At 44.8% G+C, this 14412-nt stretch overlaps 2 non-coding genes and 1 pseudogene across 2 annotated transcripts; all 3 read left to right on the top strand.

Annotated features, from left to right (window-relative positions):
• LOC131738521 (U2 spliceosomal RNA) lies at positions 1-185 on the top strand. Its single transcript, XR_009330004.1, has one exon. It is a non-coding gene; the product is annotated as a U2 spliceosomal RNA (small nuclear RNA).
• A 5691-nt stretch (positions 186-5876) lies between these two features.
• LOC131738529 (U2 spliceosomal RNA) lies at positions 5877-6056 on the top strand (annotated as a pseudogene).
• A 7353-nt stretch (positions 6057-13409) lies between these two features.
• On the top strand, positions 13410-13594 carry LOC131738520 (U2 spliceosomal RNA). The gene has a single exon (XR_009330003.1). It is a non-coding gene; the product is annotated as a U2 spliceosomal RNA (small nuclear RNA).
• The last annotated feature ends 818 nt before the right edge of the window (positions 13595-14412 follow it).

The following is a 14412-nucleotide window of genomic DNA, read 5'->3' as shown; positions in this document are numbered from 1 at the left end:
ATAAATGTGTGGAATTTTTATAATAAAAAAAATCTGTTCTTATCAGTTTAATATCTGATACGTTCCCTATCAGGGGACCATATATTAAATTGATTTTTGGAATCGGGAGATGGAACAGGGGCTTGCTCCGTCCACTCCACGCATCGGCCCGGTATTGCAGTACCTCCGCGAACAGTGCACACCTTTCTCTAACGTTGGTCAAAGTCAGATCTGGATCTCTCCTGTGAGCATTTTGTCTACCCCTGCTGGAGGGAGAGTGCCAGTGTTGATGCAAGTTTTCCCGCCGTTTTACTTCTTTTTTTCCTCTCTCTTTCACATGTGGTGATGATGTAGACAGCAGCAGTTTGTTTCCTGGGAGCATGCAGCTAACCAGACAAGTGTGGTGGAACATGTCCCTATGCCAGGTCCTTCTTAGCCAGCCAGCGAGGCACAGTTGTAGTTACCCAAGGCACCTTGCACAGCATAGCAGCTTGGCATGACTATTTGTAAGACGCACTCCGCCAGTTTATGTTTTGTTTTTGGTGTTATGTGTGTGTTTTTGCTTTGTTTTGTTTTTTTGGAGTCTGCTTGTGCTTGAAATTTTGCACCCACCTTTGAATCCCCCTGTGCCGTCCGGGCTGGGGGGCCCCGGGCAAGGGCCAAGTCGCCATCGCTTCTCGGCCTCTTGGCTCAGATCAAGTGAAGTACCTGCGTGTGGGGAATCTCTTGGTTGGAAGCGATAGCATTTGGTTGCGGAAACTTATTTGAAAATTGTATATTTTTGTGTTATATAATTTGTTTTTGTTTTGTTCCCCCAGGTTCTGGTTTGGTTCTTTGCTGTTGCTGTGAGGAGAGAGTAGGACAGGACAGAGGAAGGAAGCTGGGGGGGTAAGTCCCTTCGGGGGCTTATCTTTTTTTGGTGGCGTTTTTTTTCTTCTAATTTTGCGGTGATGGCCGCTACTAGGGTAGGGGTGCGGAGGGACCATTGTGCTAGGTTTTGTTTGAAAGAAAGTGAGCGTTTAGAGGTCACTAGAACTGATTTTTCCAAGGGGGTTTTACAGAAAGAGCTGGGCCTTAAGCCTGGTGATATCTTTTGTCTTATTAATCTTCCAGGAGGGAGGGGGTGGGATGTGAGTTCTTCTGTCATGGAATATTTTTGGAGAAGGTATGAGGAAGAGAGATATGAGGGTTTGTTGAGTGAGTTTAATGTAGAGAGGTTAAGTTACACTGGGGTGAAAACTGTGTTTGTAAAGATGTTCAATGAGCTAGTGGAAGCAGAGGATGTGGCTACTTGGTTAGCGCGTTTTTGTACAGTTAAAGGGTCACCTGTGAATGTGATGGATGCAGAGGGGATTTGGACTTGTTCCTGGAAGATTCCAGTAGTACAGAGACCAGACTATGGGGGGGGGTATGGCGGTTTGGAGCATATTCCTCAGACTATTGTGCTTGGTGAAAATAGAGGGCTGGTATACTATCAGGGTCAGCCAAAGTTGTGTAGAAACTGTGGAGAAATGGGGCACCTTTGTGAGGCTTGTAAACAGATAATATGCAAAAAGTGTAGGGGTGTCGGCCATGTCTATGCTGAATGTACGAATAAAAGGAAGTGCAATTTGTGCGGTGAAACATCTCATTTGTTTAGGAACTGCCCCAAATCATATGTTAACATGTTGAAAGAGGATTACAACAATGCAGGTGTGGCGGTGGTTAAAGATGGTGAGGTTGGGGAAAAAAGTAATACTGAGGATGTAGGGAAAGAGGTTCAGGACAAGGACAAAGTCGTTTTGAAAGGGTGTTTGGTTGAGGATTTGGTTGTGTCTTCATCAGGTGAGGAGGTGGAAGAGGATAGGGTGGAGTCAGATTCAAATTTGGGGAATGCTAAGGTGATTGGTCTTGAGGGGCAGAAGGTAATTGAGGATGAAACAGGTGCAGCTGAAAGTGAGAAGCCAGAGGCGGGGCCTGGTAGGGCGCTGGCTGGTGGAGAGTTGCAGCAGGAGGGGTGCATAATTCCCAGCAGTCCTTGTAGTACTGCAAGTGATTCATTGCTATGTTTGGAGTCCTCATTGGGGAGCGAGGATGAAAGCAGGGACTTTGAAATGAAGGAACTGGAAAATTCAACAAAAAGGAAATATGATTCTTTTGAGGAAACTGATCAGAAAAAAAATTATTGTGACTCAGGATGATGGGGTGGTGTGTTGTGATGTTGGGGTTGAGGGTGTGTCTTCCCCCTCAGGTTCAGAAAGAGAGGACTATCCTGTGAAAGAACAGGATTTAAAATGGATGTTTATTTATTTTTATTATGGTGCTTTCAGTGGCTACTATAAATGTAAGGAGTATGAAGAGCAGCTTGAGGGGTGAGGCTGTTTTGTCCTTTTTAGGCAGTCAGAATTTTGATGTGTTTATGTTACAGGACTGTGGTTTTCCTTTTAAAGGAGAATTATTTGGACATGGAAAAAAAGGAAATATGGGCCATCCTTTTGGAGTGGTCTGATGAAAATAAATCTGATGGGGTAGCCATTTTAATTAAAAATAGGAATTTGGTGGTGAAAGGGAGTACTGTGGTGAAGTCTGGGAGACTTTTAAAAGTAGACATTTGTTATATGGGGAAAGATTGTGTTTTTGTTAATGTATATGCATCACCAAATGTACATGAGCGAACTGAGTTATTCAATGATTTAAGAGGTGTTTTAGTGAGGAATAAAACAGCGGTATTAGCAGGTGATTTTAATTGTGTTCTTAGGAAGGAGGAGAAAGCACCTATAAAGGATGGCTTCAAATTGGATAAATCCTCGCTGGTACTAAACGAGATTGTTAAAGATTTTAAATTGATTGATTTATTTCGTAAGCACAAGCCTGATGATAAGGGGTTCACATGGGTGAGGGATAATGGAACACAAAGTTCGAGAATTGACTGTTTTTGTGAGTCGGCAGTGAGTCCAGTCTTCTTTTCGGATCACTTGGTTTTAAATGTAAAAATTGATTTGGTTGCATGTGTCACTTTGGGGAAGGGTGTGTGGAAGCTAAATATTTCACTGTTAGAGGATAAGGCTATAGAAGCCTTATTCCAGGTGAGGTATGAGGAATGGAGATCTCTGAAGGGGTGTTTTGAAACAGAAGGGCAGTGGTGGGAAGAAGTTAAAAAAAGGATTAAAGAATTCTTTATTATGGTGGGCAAGAGGAAGGCTGGAAAGGAAAAGAGGAAAATTGGAGGGTTAAGTAAAAGATTAAACCAATATTATTGATTGAGGGAGAGGGGTTTTGACTTTAATGAAGAAATAAATCAGGTAAAAAAAAATAATTAAAAGACATTTTTGAGAGAGAACGTAAAAAAATCATTCCAGAGTCGGGTTAAGGTGTTGGAAGAAAATGAAACATGTTCTCGTTTCTTTTACAAAAAGGTTGTTGAGGGGAGCAAAACAATGGGAGGGTTGAAGAAGGATGGTGTTGTGGTCTCAACTACTGAGGAGATGAGTTGGGTGTGGCTGAGGGGTTTTATAAAGAACTATATGGGGAGAGAGGTGGAGAAAGATAAAATGGAGGAGCTGGAGAGGGCCTTGGAGGGGAAAGTGGTTAATGGGAAACACCTGGAGGAAGATTTAACTCTAGAGGAGGTGGGGAAGGCAATGAAAAGTTCTAAAAGAGGGAAGGACCCAGGGAGTGATGGACTTCCTTTGGGGTTTTATTTGAAATTCTGGGATATTATAGCAAAGGATATTCTGTTGGTTTTTAAAGAGAGTTTGGGAAACAAGAGATCTTGCCTGAAAGTTTCAGACAAGGGATAATTCTTTGATTTAAAAAAAAACGATAAACAAGATTTGAAGAATTGGAGGCCTATTGGTCTATTGAATGTGGATTTTAAAATTTAGTAAGATTTTAACTCTTAGGATGAAAAATGTATTAGAGGAAGTGATAGACCCGGATCAGACCTGTGCTGTGCCTGGAAGGAGGATCACGGACAGTCTGGTAATGATTCGTGACACCATCTGTTACGCGAGAGACAGAAATATGAGGATCTGTTTATTAAATTTAGATTTGGATAAGGCTTACGATCGGATCTCGCACCAGTTTATGTTTCATATTCTGCTAAAGATGGGGTTTCTGGAGAGGTTTCTAGCCTGTGTGAGTCTGCTGTACAAAGGGATTGAGAGCAGGATATTGATAAATGGGGTTTTGTCAAAAACAGTTGGAATAAACTGTGGTGTTAGGCAAGGGTGTCCGTTATCCCCCTTACTGTTTATATGCTGTATGGAACCTCTAGCGCAGGTTCTGAGAAAGGAGAAAAATATCACTGGTTTTAGAATCCCAGGGAGTGGGGGGATGGAAGTCAAGTGTGCCCTTTACATGGACGATGTGAATGTTGTTTGTGTTGACGAACCATCTGTGAGTAAAGTTTTAGCTATAACAGAACAATTTTGTAAGGCTTCTGGGTCCAAGCTAAACAAAGAGAAGAGTGAAATTATGTTTTATGGGAAGTGGGATACGGCGGTCGGGAAGGACTTAAATGTAAAGAGAGACTGTATTAAAATATTGGGGGTCAATTTTGGGGCTGTAGGTGATGGAACTAAGAATTGTGAGGAGGTGGGTGGAAAGGTCAAGAAGTTGGGATACTGGAAGTTGCGGAACCTCACACTGGAAGGGAAGGTTCTGATTGTTAAAAGCTGTCATTTTGCCTATTTTGTTGTATACCTCTATGATTTTTCCTCCAGCCAAGCAGACGGTTTGTGTTCTCAGGAGAGAGCTGTTCCAGTTCTTCTGGGGATCAAAATGGGAGAGATTGAGAAGGGAGATTGTGGGTAAAGGGAAGATAAAGGGCGGTAAAGGGTTGCCAGATATATTCATGTTTTTAATGATTAAGTATGTATGTCTTCATTTTGATATGTGCGTAAATGGAGTCTGTAAGGGGGCATTTTTTGTTAGGTTTTTTTTGGGATTGTATCTCAGGAGTCTGAAAATAATTAATATCTCATTGACTGTTCCCACTGAGTTTGAGATACTGTATCACTATGCAATTATTAAAAGATTATTAAAAGACTGAGATATGGAGAAGTGTGGGAAGAATGTGTTTTTAAATAATAAAAAAAAAACTGTTTTTGTACAGGAGGGAACAAATGTGTCCAGTCAAGGGTGCTATTGTTGCCGACCCAAAGGGGGTGTGGAGGAACGTGGCCCATCCTGGCCTAGTAAACCGGCATCGTGACCTGTCCTGGCTGGTGGCCCATGATATCCTGCGTGTGAGAGTAATGTTGAATGCAAGGAATCTCTCAAGAACCTGCCCCAGAGAGGGCTGTGGGGCGGAGGAGACATGCCTGCATTTGTTTCGAGAATGCCATTTTGCAACAGATCTATGGAGAGAAGTAGTAGGTTTCACTGACCTGTTTCTGGATAGTAATATCTTGGATGATATGATGGTGCTCAACGGGATAAGTAAAAAAGTTTTTCCCAAAGGACTTTGGTTCAAAATATGGGTTGTGATTACCTGTGTAAAGGATGCAATCTGGAAAGTAAGGAACTTGTTGGTGCTGCAAAATAAACTTTTGACTAATTGAAACAAAACAACTTGCGCTGTCTATTGTGAAAGATTATGTATTGCAAGATGTGTCTGCTGGAGACCTGGAGAAGGTGAAGATGGAATGGCATCTGGAACAATGGGAAGATGGGATGGATTGGGTCACCGGGCTGGCTGATGGGTCTGGGTGTGGTTTCATGGGGTCAGGGTGAAGGATGTTCTTTAAGGACATACACTTGCCTGTACAAAATGTTTTGGAACTATGTGGATGGAATGTATGTATAATTATGTAATATGTCCGTATTTAGTAATATAAAAGGATATATGGAAATGAATTGTGATTTGATATGTGCTGATTTGTCTAGAGGGTATTGTAACTGATACGGTATTGTGAATATTTAATTAATACAATAATAAAAAAGCTGTTCTTATCAGTTTAATATCTGATACGTCCCCTATCAGGGGACCATATATTAAATTGATTTTTGGAATCGGGAGATGGAACAGGGGCTTGCTCCGTCCACTCCACGCATCAGCCCGGTATTGCAGTACCTCCGGGAACGTTGCACACCTTTCTCTAACGTTGGTCAAAGTCAGATCTGGATCTCTCCTGTGAGCATTTTGTCTACCCCTGCTGGAGGGAGAGTGCCAGTGTTGATGCAAGTTTTCCCGCCGTTTTACTTTTTTTCTCTCTCTCTCTCTTTCTTTCTTTCTTTCTCTCTTTCTCTCTTTCTTTCTCTCTTTCTTTCTTGCTTTCTTTCTTTCTTTTATTCACATGTGGTGATGATGTAGACAGCAGCAGTTTGTTTCCTGGGAGCATGCAGCTAACCAGACAAGTGTGGTGGAACATGTCCCTATGCCAGGTCCTTCTTAGCCAGCCAGCCAGCGAGGCACAGTTGTAGTGACCCAAGGCACCTTGCACAGCATAGCAGTTTGGCATGACTATTTGTAAGATGCACTCCGCCAGTTTATGTTTTGTTTTTGGTGTTATGTGTGTGTTTTTGCTTTGTTTTGTGTTCTCCTGCTTAAATTGCACATTTCCCCTCTGGAAGCAGCAGACAGTTTTTTTTTGGAGTCTGCTTGTGCTTGAAATTTTGCACCCACCTTTGAATCCCCCTGTGCCGTCCGGGCTGGGTGGCCCCGGGCAAGGGCCAAGTCGCCATAGCTTCTCGGCCTCTTGGCTAAGATCGTTTTCATGTGGCATGACCGCAGAGAGTGATAGAAGAGAGTGATACGAGGAGGAGAGGATGGACAAGACATCTGCTAATCGGTCGGCTTCAAGGGCTGGACTATGGAACACAGTTCGGTTGAGATGGAGAGGAGATATGGGAGTGGATTTCCCAGGAAGAATAGAATTTGTGGAGAAGATTTTGATGGCGAGCCTTGGATTTGAAGCTATGGATTTCTTTTGTATCCAGATGAATTCAGCGGCAAGGTTTGTAGATGTTACTTTTGACTCTGAAGATCTTTATGACATTTTGGGATAGATACAAAGTGTACTCAATGAAAGCTCCTGTGAAGGATTATGCTGCTGAATCATTATGGAATCGCAATTTCAGAGTTATAACAGTCCACATGTTTAATCCTTATGCATCTGACTGGGATATTGAAGCTTTTCTGGGGAAATACTGCGATGTACTAGTGAGTGCAGTTTATCAGAGAGATCTATTGGGAATCTGGAATGACAAGAGACAATTCAAAGTGTTATTAAGGCAAGACGCCAAGGGTTTCGATGGGTATAGGCACCCTCTGGCAAACTTTTCTATTGGGCCCAACAGAGGCTACTTGTTTTATTCTGGCCAACCGCTATACTGCCGAAAATGCATGTCCTTTGGTCACACAGAAATGCATTGTAATCAAGTTCGTTGTAGGAACTGCGAGGAGTTGGGCCATGAAACAAAGGACTGTCCGTTTGTTAAAAAATTTAATATTTGTGGATCTGATGAGCATCTCTTTAGACAATGCCCACAGAAGAAAAGGTCCTTTGCAGAGGTGATTAGAGAGGACCAAGAAAAGGAACCAGAAAACGAGCAGCAAGATGGGGGAGAGCCAAGGGGTGGTCCCGTTGATGTAAGCGAAGCACAGGAGGAAAATGTGGCTGTGCATAAGGTGATTTCAAGTGGCAGTGGGGTTCAGTCAGAGTTAAGCAGAGTGCCTGGCCAAGAGGAAGCTCGGCAAACTGTTCAAGAGGCTGAGCGGGAGGAGATTGAGGCGAGTAGGGAAATGCTAGGAGGAAAAGGTGGAGCTGAACCAAGAAACAAGCAAGGAGGAGGGCTGGATGGATGTGGACAAGAAAAGTGGGAAAAGGAAAAAAGATTCTGGGAATGAGAGGAAGGCAGCTGAACAAAAGCTAGCAAAAGTGAAGAAAGCAAAGGAAGGGGAGGGGATAGAGCATGGAAACAGGTTTGATCGCTTACAGAATCTGCCTTTCCCTTCCTGGGAAACGTGCATCTATTTATACTGTTGTGCTGGGATTCAATTACTAATTATTCACTTGAATCCCAGCACGTGAATTAATTACGTACAACCTTGTGCGCGCATATTACTTACTTTAAATGCATGTGCAGTGATGTGCAATCCCGTGCCTAAATACAATTATACATTTTTAAATACACGTGAAACACAGACCCGTTTATATCCCGTGTACCAATGACTATACACCAACATTACCACACGCACCATACAACACAACACACAAATGCACACAGGGGTGGGGCGCATTGCCACATATACCCCCCCTTGTGCGCAGCACACATGGCCTCAACGGCCACCTCCCCCCTTAAAAACCCAGCAGTCCAGAACAAAGTCTCGGGCTGGGAAGGGAGGCTTCAGTGGGCCCATGGCTGGCAATGCTGTCAGCACCCCTGCTGGTAGTGGCATGGCTGACAGCATGCTGGTCCACTCCTGCAGCGAAATTGCTGCGGGGGATGCTGGTCTCCTGACCTCTCCCCTTTTCTTCGTAGCTGGTAGCTCCCCTTTGTGGGGCTCCGACCACAGTACTTCCGGTAGCGAAGAAGCTGCAGTGGGAGCAGGTCTCCAGACCTACCCCACGATCTCCGGCAGCGAAACTGCTGCAGTGGGAGCAGGTCTCCGGACCTCCCCCACGATCTCCGGCAGCGAAACTGCTGCAGTGGGAGCAGGTCTCCTGACCTCCCCCACCTTCTTCGTGGCCAGCAGCTCCCCTTGGTGGGGTTCCGGCCACAGTACTTCCTGCTGCGATGCGGAGCAACTGGCAGCCCCAGGCGATGCGGAGCGGCTGGCAACCCCAGGCGATGCGGAGCGGCTGGCAACCCCAGGCGATGCGGAGTGGCTGGCAACCCCGGGCGAAGCGTGGCAGGCATCCTTGGGCGAAGCATGGCAGGCATCCTTGGGCGAAGCGTGGCAGGCATCCTTGGGCGAAGCGTGGCAGGCATCCTTGGGCGAAGCGTGGCAGGCATCCTTGGGCGAAGCGAGGCAGGGAGTCAGGACAAGCTGGGGTGCGGGTGTTGGCCCTCTTCTCGACCTCTGCGGCCGGGCGGTTCTTCCCCGTGCTTCCCTCAGCAGCCTATGTAAGGGCTGCCGAGGACCGCCAGCATCTAATCCTGATCCTTCTGGTGAAGGGAGAGGCAGCTCCTGCTACTCTCCCCCTGATGGTGATGGAGGCAGAGGCAGCTCCCGCTGCTCTCCTCGTGATGGTGGGGAAAGTGATACCAGCAGGCATTCATCCTCTGCTGGTGGGGGAAGTGATACCAGCAGGTATTCATCCTCTGCTGGTGGGGGAAGTGATACCAGCAGGTATTCATCCTCTGCTGGTGGACGGGAACCCAGCAGGTATTCACCCTCTGCTGGTGGACAGGGACCCAGCAGGCATTCACCCTCTGCTGGTGGATATGGCGGAGGCAGAGGCAGCTCCTGCTGCTCTGCTCCTGCCGGTGGAGGTGGCGGAGGCAGAGGCAGCTCCTGCTGCTCAGCTCCTGGCAGTGGTGGAGGCAGAGGCAGCTCCTGCTGCTCTGCTCCTAGTGGCGGAAGCGGTGGAGGTGGGAGCAGCGTGTAGTCTCCTGACGATGGAGGTGGGGAGCAGCGTGTAGTCTCCTGACGTTGCAGGGGACTGGTGTGGCTCTGCCTCTCTTGCAGGGGACTGGTGTGGCTCTGCCTCTCTTGCAGGGGACTGGTGTGGCGGCAGTGGCGATGGGGCGGATGCTGGCCACTCAGAGGGAGGCTGTGGCTGTGCTGGCTCCCTCTGCTGTAGCGGCTGGGCTGGTGTGTGCCATGCTCCCTTCAGCAGCATAAATAGAGGCTACTGGGGGACACCAGCATCCTGCCCTTCTCCCCCCCCCAGAAAAATTCAGGGGGTTGAGCTTGTAACTCCTCCCCTTCTGGCTCTTGGGACGGCAGCAGCAGGTGAACCAACAGGCATGCTTCCTCTGCTGGTGGACACTGGGACAGCAGGCCTTGTTCCTCTGCTGGTGTAGATGGGGACAGCAGGCATTGTTCTTCTGCTGGTGGAGGTGGAACCAGCAGGCATTCTCCCTCTGCTGGCAGCTTGGGTCCTAGGGCTGTGGAAGCCCCGACTTCCCTCTCTTCGGGCTGTGGACACACCGACTCCTCCCTTTTGGGCTGTGGACGCACCGACTCCTCCCTTTTGGGCTGTGGACGCACCGACTCCCCCCTCTTGAGCTTAGGACGCTCGGGCTCCTCCCACTCAGGCGTAGGACGCTCGGGCTCCTCCCACTCAGGCCCTTAGGCGGCACTCCTCCTCCCTGTCCTTCACCTCTTTATCCTCCTTCCATCCCATTTTATTTATTTATATATATATATTTTTGTAATCAATTTTTTTTTTCCCCCCAAAAAATGCGGTTCCTGCTCTGGCCTGAGTCCTGGAGGCGCTGTCGTCCCGGTTCTGACACCACGTGTCACAAAGACGGCCGGAGTGGGTGGCATCAGACCAGAAACAGGAAAATAAACAGAGAGAGATGCAGAGTTTGGTGAAGCTGAGAATGCTTTCGCTCAGCATTTAATAACTACACAGAACAGAAAATAAAAGGGTTGAACACAAAACACAGGACACGGCACTTCACGCCAAAATAAAGAGACAAACAAAACGGACTACACAGACAAACACGGTGAGCTTCTATTCTTAACAATTACTTCCATCTCCAATCCCGTTCTCCACTCACCGAACACACCACCCCGAGTGAATGAAACGTGCATCTGTTTATACTGTTGTGCTGGGATTCAATTACTAATTAATTATTCACTTGAATCCCAGCACGTGAATGAATTACGTACAACCTCGTGCGCGCATATTACTTACTTTAAATGCATGTGCAGTGATGTGCAATCCCGTGCCTAAATACAATTATACATTTTTAAATACACGTGAAACACAGACCCGTTTATATCCCGTGTACCAATGACTATACACCAACATTACCACACGCACCATACAACACAACACACAAATGCACACAGGGGCGGGGCGCATTGCCACAGGGGAATATGGATTGGGAGCAGTATAGTTTTTGTAAGGAGAGGTTAAAGGAGATTTATAGTAACAGAGTTGCTAAATTCATGTTTAGAAGCCAACTAGTCTTTTATGAGACTAATGAAAAATGTTGTCATCAGTTTTTCAAGCCTATGAGGGAGAAACAAAAGAAAAGAATGATTGAGGCATTAAGAGATAAAGATGGAAGGGAGGTATCGGATAATGAGTCTATGGTAGATAGTGCAAGTTATTTTTATGAGGAGTTGTTTTCAGAAAGGAAAATAGATGATAAAGCAGGAGATACATTTTTAAATAATTTGGGATCTAGAGTGCCGGAAAAGAGTAAAATTGAATTGGAGAAGGTTATTGAGTTGAGCGAGTTAACAGCAGCTGTAAATGAGATGAAAAACAATAAAGGGCCAGGGTCAGATGGACTGCCTAGAGAGTTTTATTGGGCTTTCTAGGACATTATTGGTCCAGTGTTTAAAGAGGTAATAAAGGAAGTGTTTGACAGAGGAGAATTGTCAAAATCAATGAAGGAAGGGATTAATTCTTTATTATATAAAAAGGGGGACATTAAGGATTTGAAAAACTGGAGGCCTGTGACCTTATTAAATGTGGATTATAAAATTTTAGCAAAGACAGTAACTAATAGGTTAAGGGGGGTGATGGGTTTCATTGTACATAAAGACCAGACATGTGGGGTAGTGGGAAGATCAGCGCAATGGAATTTGCAATTGACTAGAGATGTAATTTGGTGGGTACAGGACAGGAATATTCCATTAATTTTAGTGAGCCTTGATCAAGAAAAGGCATTTGATAGGGTCAACCACCGGTTTTTATTTAGAATTTTGGAGAGGTTAGGTTTTGGGTGTCATTTAATCAAACGGTTAGGAATAATGTATAAAGATGTAGTGAGTAAAGTCAATGTGAATGGGCACTTGGGGAAGCTAATTCAACAAAGGTCGGGGGTGAGACAGGGGTGTCCGCTATCCCCCTTACTTTATGTATTGTTCATGGAACCTTACGCTGCAGCACTGAGAGCAGATAAGGGAGTGAAGGGGTTAATTATTCCAGGGAGTGGGGGTGTGGAATTAAAAATTGCACAGTATGCAGATGACACAAGTTTATACTTAGAGTCTGATAATGATATAAGGAGAGCATTTCAGTTAATGGACTTGTTTTCTTTAGCATCAGGTTCAAAGGTAAACTTGAGTAAAACAAAAGTCATGTTCTTGGGAGCTTGGGAAAACAGGAAGGAAACACCTTTGGGATTGAACATAGTTTCAGATGGGATTTAAAGATTAGGGGTTAATTTCTATCAAAGGGGTAGTGATTTAAAGAATTGGGCAGACAAAATTGTTAAAATGAATAAAAAGTTAAATATGTGGAAAGCAAGGAAACTGACCTATATGGGGAAGGTGTTGGTTCTAAAAACAGATGTGTTACCTTCTCTGTTGTACCTAGCGTATGTATATCCGTTGCCTCCAAGATATAGGAGAAGTGTTATTCGTATGATTTGAGTTTATGTGGGGAGGGAAATATGAGTACATCAAGAGAGGGGAGATGTATAAGGCTGTGGAGAAAGGAGGGAGGGATGTTCCTCACATTCCTGTGAAATTAGATTGTTTATTTGTGGCAAATTTATGTAAAGCTTTGCAAGGTGAATTTAAACATAATTTTCAGTTTTTTGTTAGATTATGGTTTTCATTTACAATGAGACATTTTGTTAAAATAAATAACATGGGACCAAGAGCGGAGCAATTACCAGGACATTATCAACATGCGGTGAAGTGGCTGAAGCAGAATCCAGTCTGTAAAGAGGTAGAGATCTGCACAGAGCATAAAGAACTGTATAAAGAAATCTGTGAAAGTATTTTATAATAACGAATACAGTTCAGTGACCCCTGAGACTTGGGGAAATATTCAGCCAAAGGGGCTAGATAATAACCTAAAAGATTTAAATTGGATGATGCTTCATAACAGGATGGCTGTAAGGGAGGTGTTATTCAGACATAAACTGACCAGAAATGCTTTTTGTCCTAGGGGAACATGTTTTGTGGAAGAAACACAGGAACATGTGTTTTGGGAATGTCCATTTGCAGCAACAGTATGGAATAAAACCAGAGTGATCATAGACAAGGTGGTACCAGGAACGAAGCTGTCATACGATGTAATATTGAAAGGGTTTGTGAAGAGTGCCACAAAAACAAAACAATGGCTGTTATGGTTAATTCTCAGTTTAATTAAGGTTGAATTATGGGAATGTAGAAATAAACTGATTAAAAATAACAGAGATAAAAGGGGAGGTAATAATTGAAAGTGTGTGTAGTGACATAAGGGGTAGAGTTAAAAGGGATGTGTTGAAATGGGGGTATAATTCAGCAAGAGAAAGGTGGAAGGGTTTGTTTATATTGTAATTATTGATGTATGTGACTATATATTTGGAAAATTGTTTGTATAATAAATGTGTGGAATTTTTATAATAAAAAAAATCTGTTCTTATCAGTTTAATATCTGATACGTTCCCTATCAGGGGACCATATATTAAATTGATTTTTGGAATCGGGAGATGGAACAGGGGCTTGCTCCGTCCACTCCACGCATCGGCCCGGTATTGCAGTACCTCCGCGAACAGTGCACACCTTTCTCTAACGTTGGTCAAAGTCAGATCTGGATCTCTCCTGTGAGCATTTTGTCTACCCCTGCTGGAGGGAGAGTGCCAGTGTTGATGCAAGTTTTCCCGCCGTTTTACTTCTTTTTTTCCTCTCTCTTTCACATGTGGTGATGATGTAGACAGCAGCAGTTTGTTTCCTGGGAGCATGCAGCTAACCAGACAAGTGTGGTGGAACATGTCCCTATGCCAGGTCCTTCTTAGCCAGCCAGCGAGGCACAGTTGTAGTTACCCAAGGCACCTTGCACAGCATAGCAGCTTGGCATGACTATTTGTAAGACGCACTCCGCCAGTTTATGTTTTGTTTTTGGTGTTATGTGTGTGTTTTTGCTTTGTTTTGTTTTTTTGGAGTCTGCTTGTGCTTGAAATTTTGCACCCACCTTTGAATCCCCCTGTGCCGTCCGGGCTGGGGGGCCCCGGGCAAGGGCCAAGTCGCCATCGCTTCTCGGCCTCTTGGCTCAGATCAAGTGAAGTATCTGCGTGTGGGGAATCTCTTGGTTGGAAGCGATAGCATTTGGTTGCGGAAACTTATTTGAAAATTGTATATTTTTGTGTTATATAATTTGTTTTTGTTTTGTTCCCCCAGGTTCTGGTTTGGTTCTTTGCTGTTGCTGTGAGGAGAGAGTAGGACAGGACAGAGGAAGGAAGCTGGGGGGGTAAGTCCCTTCGGGGGCTTATCTTTTTTTGGTGGCGTTTTTTTTCTTCTAATTTTGCGGTGATGGCCGCTACTAGGGTAGGGGTGCGGAGGGACCATTGTGCTAGGTTTTGTTTGAAAGAAAGTGAGCGTTTAGA

This window comes from Acipenser ruthenus, chromosome 10 (assembly GCF_902713425.1).
Source record: "Acipenser ruthenus chromosome 10, fAciRut3.2 maternal haplotype, whole genome shotgun sequence".
NCBI lineage: Eukaryota > Metazoa > Chordata > Actinopteri > Acipenseriformes > Acipenseridae > Acipenser > Acipenser ruthenus.
This window is presented reverse-complemented; position numbering and strand designations above follow the sequence as displayed.